General features: G+C 42.4%; 1 long non-coding RNA gene across 1 annotated transcript in view; it reads left to right on the top strand.

The window, feature by feature from the left end:
• The window catches only part of LOC125638823 (uncharacterized), a 91,871-nt gene extending 88,588 nt beyond the window's left edge, over positions 1–3,283 (top strand). The window contains exon 5 of the long non-coding RNA XR_007357301.2: positions 2,281–3,283. This is a non-coding gene — a long non-coding RNA (uncharacterized LOC125638823). The remainder of the gene's footprint in view (positions 1–2,280) is intronic.
• Positions 3,284–6,000: the final 2,717 nt, after the last annotated feature.

Raw genomic sequence — 6,000 nt, forward strand, 5'->3', positions numbered from 1 at the left:
TTTTCTCACCCTCCACCCCCCTACACACAAACTCACTCTCCTGCTGGTAATAGCCCATCCAAAGTGACAACTCTCTTCACAATGTGCATGATAATCAAGGTGGGCCATGTCCAGCACAAATCCAGGCTCTCTCACCCACCCTCTTCCCCCCCCCCCGCCCCCCCGGGACACACACACACACAAACTCACTCTCCTGCTGGCAATAGCTCATCCAAACTGACCACTCTCCAAGTTTAAATCCAAGTTTAACCAGAACGTCTGGGGGGGGGGGGGGGTAGGAAAAAACAAGAGGAAATAGGCTACCTTGCATAATGACTTAGCCACTCCCAGTCTCTATTTAAGCCTAAATTAATAGTATCCAATTTGCAAATGAATTCCAATTCAGCAGTTTCTCGCTGGAGTCTGGATTTGAAGTTTTTTTTGTTTTAAGATAGCGACCTTCATGTCTGTGATTGTGTGACCAGAGAGATTGAAGTGTTCTCCGACTGGTTTATGAATGTTATAATTCTTGACATCTGATTTGCGTCCATTTATTCTTTTACGTAGAGACTGTCCAGTTTGACCAATGTAAATGGCAGAGGGGCATTGCTGGCACATGATGGCATATATCACATTGGTGGATGTGCAGGTGAACGAGCCTCTGATAGTGTGGCTGATGTTATTAGGTCCTGTGATGGTGTCCCCTGAATAGATATGTGGGCACAGTTGGCAACGGGCTTTGTTGCAAGGATAAGTTCCTGGGTTAGTGGTTCTGTTGTGTGGTATGTGGTTGTTAGTGAGTATTTGCTTCAGGTTGCGGGGCTGTCTGTAGGCAAGGACTGGCCTGTCTCCCAAGATTTGTGAGAGTGTTGGGTCATCCTTCAGGATAGGTTGTAGATCCTTAATAATGCGTTGGAGGGGTTTTAGTTGGGGGCTGAAGGTGACTGCTGGTGGCGTTCTATTATTTTCTTTGTTAGGCCTGTCCTGTAGTAGGTAACTTCTGGGAACTCTTCTGGCTCTATCAATCTGTTTCTTCACTTCTGCAGGTGGGTATTGTAGTTGTAAGAATGCTTGATAGAGATCTTGTAGGTGTTTGTCTCTGTCTGAGGGGTTGGAGCAAATGCGGTTGTATCGCAGAGCTTGGCTGTAGACGATGGATCGTGTGGTGTGGTCAGGGTGAAAGCTGGAGGCATGTAGGTAGGAATAGCGGTCAGTAGGTTTCCGGTATAGGGTGGTGTTTATGTGACCATTGTTTATTAGCACTGTAGTGTCCAGGAAGTGGATCTCTTGTGTGGACTGGACCAGGCTGAGGTTGATGGTGGGATGGAAGTTGTTGAAATCATGGTGGAATTCCTCAAGGGCTTCTTTTCCATGGGTCCAGATGATGAAGATGTCATCAATATAGCGCAAGTAGAGTAGGGGCTTTAGGGGACGAGAGCTGAGGAAGCGTTGTTCTAAATCAGCCATAAAAATGTTGGCATACTGTGGGGCCATGCGGGTACCCATAGCAGTGCCGCTGATCTGAAGGTATTGGAGAGTGGTCAGTTTGGATGAGCTATTGCCAGCAGGAGAGTGAGTGTGTGTGTGTGTGTGTGTGTGTGTGTGTCCCGGGGGGGAGAAAGGGGGGTGGGTGAATGAGCCTGGATTTGTGCTGGACATGGCCCACCTTGATTACCATGCACATTGTAGGGAGAGTGGTCACTTTGGATGAGCTATTACCAGCAGGAGAGTGAGTTTGTGTGTGTATGGGGGTGAGAGAACCTGGATTTGTGCAGGAAATGGCCCACCTTGATTATCATGCACATTGTGAAGAGAGTTGTCACTTTGGATGGGCTATTACCAGCAGGAGAGTGAGTTTGTGTGTAGGGGGGTGGAGGGTGAGAAAACCTGGATTTGTGCTGGAAATGGCCCAACTTGATGATCACTTTAGATAAGCTATTACCAGCAGGACAGTGGGGTGGGAGGAGGTATTGTTTCATGATCTCTGTGTGTATATAATATCTGCTGCAGTTTCCACGGTATGCATCCGATGAAGTGAGCTGTAGCTCACAAAAGCTCATGCTCAAATAAATTGGTTAGTCTCTAAGGTGCCACAAGTACTCCTTTTCTTTTTGCGAATACAAACTAACACGGCTGTTACTCTGAAAACTATCCTTCAGGCAACTCAATTTCAAATGCTGAATGCAGGCCAAGACCAAAAAGGGTGTCAAGATAACTGATGCCAGTGTCATTACATGAGGAGAAGTAAGGTAAACAAATGGAAATTTAGCACCAAATAACAGACTCTTTTTGTCATCTTAGGTGTTAGAAATTAAATTGCCTGATCTGAAATCAGACTGTACTCACTGAGGTAATGGTGGGACCAAGAGATACAAGTCAACGGCCAGCTGCTACCTTCCAGTTTGTGCATGCATTGTTTTGCATCAACAATCACCTGTCAATTTAACAACAAAACTAACTTCTTGTTGACTGGTAAATTATCAAAGAAATTCTTTGCTTCATCTCCTTTTTCTTCAGTCAGCTTTTGCCCTCTACATACAGAACAACACAGATGTAGTGGTTATGTAATGATGCCCGGAGGTAAATATGTCGCTCCTCTGCTAATTTCACCACTGTGACAGAATGTACCCATGCCCACCCACTATACACTATTTTTGTACAAAGTATGCCTTGTAAGGTATCATTTGAAAACTCATAATTTGTTGGTCATCATTGGCCTGGTAATATGTGTGGGGAAACATTGTTCGTGAAGTTATAAGATTCCACTCTATGGCATTCTTAGCACATATTCCAAACTGGGTTTGGCAAACAGGTCTGTCTCAAACAAAGGAATTTGCAGTCTGCTGAATTTGCACTTTAGCAGTAAACAGAGTCATCAAGCAGGACAGGAAACAAAGGATGCTCCACCACGTAAGGAAAAGCAGCAGGGAACATCCTTCCTTATAGACTCTTTGTCTCCTGAATCTCAGCTGGAAATGTTTTTCAAGAAGGAGACTGACACTATAAAAAGGAGAGACAAACACCCCAAGACATGCTCCTCCCCCGCCCACTGCATTTGTGGCCTCTAAAGGACACAGGAAGCAGCAATGGACTGGAGAAGGGGTCCTGGCCTATGAAATAAGACTTCTGAAAGCATATGATGAGAAATTTAGCTTGAATCTGATATAGTTTGTCAAGTTAGGCTCCAGTACCTTTTTAACTTTATTTTCTTGTAATCATTTTTGACTTCTGACTTTTATGTCTCATCACTTCTATTTACTTAAAATCTAGCTCTTTGTCATTAATAAACTTGTTTTTGGTTTTATCTAATGCAGTGTGTTTAAATTGAAGTGTCTGGGAAACTCCATTTGGAGTGGCAAGTAATATGCATATTATTTCCATTAAAGCAATAACAGACTTTATGTCAGCTTGTATTGTCCAGGAGAGGGCTGGGCAGTACAGGACATACATTTCTGGGGGCGGGGAATCTAAGACGGGGAGTGTGCAGGGGTTACTCTGCAGTATAACTAAGGCTGGTAGGAACCAAGGTGTGGCTGGCTGGCTACAACACACACAGAGACATAGCTGGGAGTGATTTGCATGCTGGAAGCTGTGTGTGAGCAATCCAGCCTGGAGGCTACAGCAGCAAAGCAGTGTAAAGGGCACCGCAGGATAGAGGGCAGGAGTGACACAGCTGCTCATTAGTCTGGATTGTACCTCGGTATGTCACAACCAGAAACTCCCAAACCCTTTAAAACACCTACAGATTTCTCATGAAGAGTACTCCAAGCAGAAAGTATTGGTTACGTTGGAGAGACAAGGTAGGTGAGGTAATACCATTTTAATGGACCAACTTCTGTTGGTGAGAGAGACAAACTTTTGAGCTACACCCAGCTCTTCTTCAGGCTGGGAAAGGTACTAAGGAGTGTCACAGCTAAATACAAGATCGAACAGATAGTTTAGCATAAGCAGTTAGTTAGCGCATATTCTAAGGAACCTTTCAAAGGAAGTAACAACCCTGTAGTTTTAGGACAAAAAGGGTGATTAATGGGTTACAGATTGTTGTGATAAATCCAGTGTTTTTATTAAGACCATGATTTTTAGTGTCCCGCAAAGTTATGACTTTACCAAGCTTCTTCCTTCCCAAAGGAGCTCATCTAAAAGAAGAGTTGGACCTAATTCTTCACCTAGAATTCAGGAAATCTACCACATAAGGCCCTATATCATTACTAAATTACCTAACCCTTCCAAAGCAATTAAATAATTACACATATGGAAATTTCCTTCTATAAAAAGATCTACTTCAGTTTGCTAATTGCATAAATCTCTCTTTGTGTGTGCTCTCAGGCTTTGATTTTAACAGCTTTCCACTAAATTCCCTTCTTTATGACCTGATGAAAGGTATGTTTTTCAATTTTATGAAATGAGCACCCAGTTGCTGTCCAAAAGCTACACTTCTATTACAGCTAGCTAATAACAACATGTGCTTTTGTGGATAGCGTGTCCTGGGAATAATTCCAGGAACACGGAGCCCCGCTCTCACTTTTTTTTTTAAAGCAACTTTATTTACTTTTAAGATTCTCAAAGGAGCACAAATGACAGTTCCATCACTTTGCCTCAGACATTACTTTTCTGCGTGCTGATAAACACCTCATAAAATATTAACTTAGTTTGTCCCTAGGGTAAAATATACTATAGTGATGTGACAGTGATCTGTGTAATCAACCCAAGGTTTCCATTCTGATGCCTGAAAAGGTGCAAGCATGGCAAATCCTAGGCTTTCCCTTATAGGACTGTTAATATTGGCATTAATATTATTCAATTGTTAGTTAATAACAGAAATATTTCCTCCTAAGTCAAAATCTTCTTGTATGGTTTAAAAGAGCAAAGAAGTACATATATTTACCCAGCATAAGCTAGTTAACAGTATTTAAATTATTACTAAAATAATAATAATGAGGTCCAAATTTTTCAACTTAGGTGACTACAGTTAAGCAACTAAATCCTTATTTAGGCATCTAAATAAACCTAGACTGATTTTCACAGGGGCTGAAGATAATGGAAGCTGAGTGTTCTTAGCGCCTTATGAACCTTAGGCCACTTTTGGTGCCTAAAATGGACCCATGTGCCTGTATTTGAAAAATTGGTTACAATCCTTGGCATTGACATAGTTTTTCCATTTTCAAAGCACTTACACACTTTTACTAATTAATTGTCCTATCACCACTGTAGGGTTGGTAAATACATATTTTGGGGGGTTAACTGGTGGAGGAACTGAGACATAGAAATTAATGTGACATCACTCAGGCACAGAAGGAGCTGGTGGCAATGTCTGCACAAAAACTCAGACAGTCTTGGTTGCTAGTCCTGTACCCTGATAACTAGACCAACTTCTTCCTTTGAAAAAGAGAAAAAAGATACTTGTCAAATCTAATGTCTGGGTCCATTCTGATAGAAGACACAGATTTTCTGATTAACTAATATTCTGGGGTTATGTCTTAACTGCATATTAATTAGGCTTTTATCTGGGTATCGCCCCTAACCCTTCTCCTATCCACACACAAAACTCTCTCACCTAAGTTTGGTGGTGCTTTCAACCCAGGCTATCTGGCCCAGTTGCCGCTTTCACTCAGGCTGGTAACCCAGCCACTGTGCAGTGAGAATGCAGGCTAAATCACTTGAGTGATAATCTATTTTATTCTTAAGGTACAAAGCATTTCAGAAAAAAAATTATAAACAATAAAAGAACCTACACACATGCTAATAAGCTTACCAGAATTAACCCCAAGCCTAGCATGGTTTCTTAATCCCCCACCCAAGGGGATTCCTTATAGTTACCAGTTCATCACATCTCCAGCTAAGAACAAACACCCAGTCATAGAATCATAGAATATAAGGGTTGGAAGGGACCCCAGAAGGTCATCTAGTCCAACCCCCTGCTCGAAGCAGGACTAATTCCCAGTTAAATCATCCCAGCCAGGGCTTTGTCAAGCCTGACCTTAAAAACCTCTAAGGAAGGAGATTCTACCACCTCCCTAGGTA

The sequence above is a fragment of the Caretta caretta genome, chromosome 1 (genome assembly GCF_965140235.1).
Source record: "Caretta caretta isolate rCarCar2 chromosome 1, rCarCar1.hap1, whole genome shotgun sequence".
NCBI classification, from domain to species: Eukaryota; Metazoa; Chordata; order Testudines; family Cheloniidae; genus Caretta; species Caretta caretta.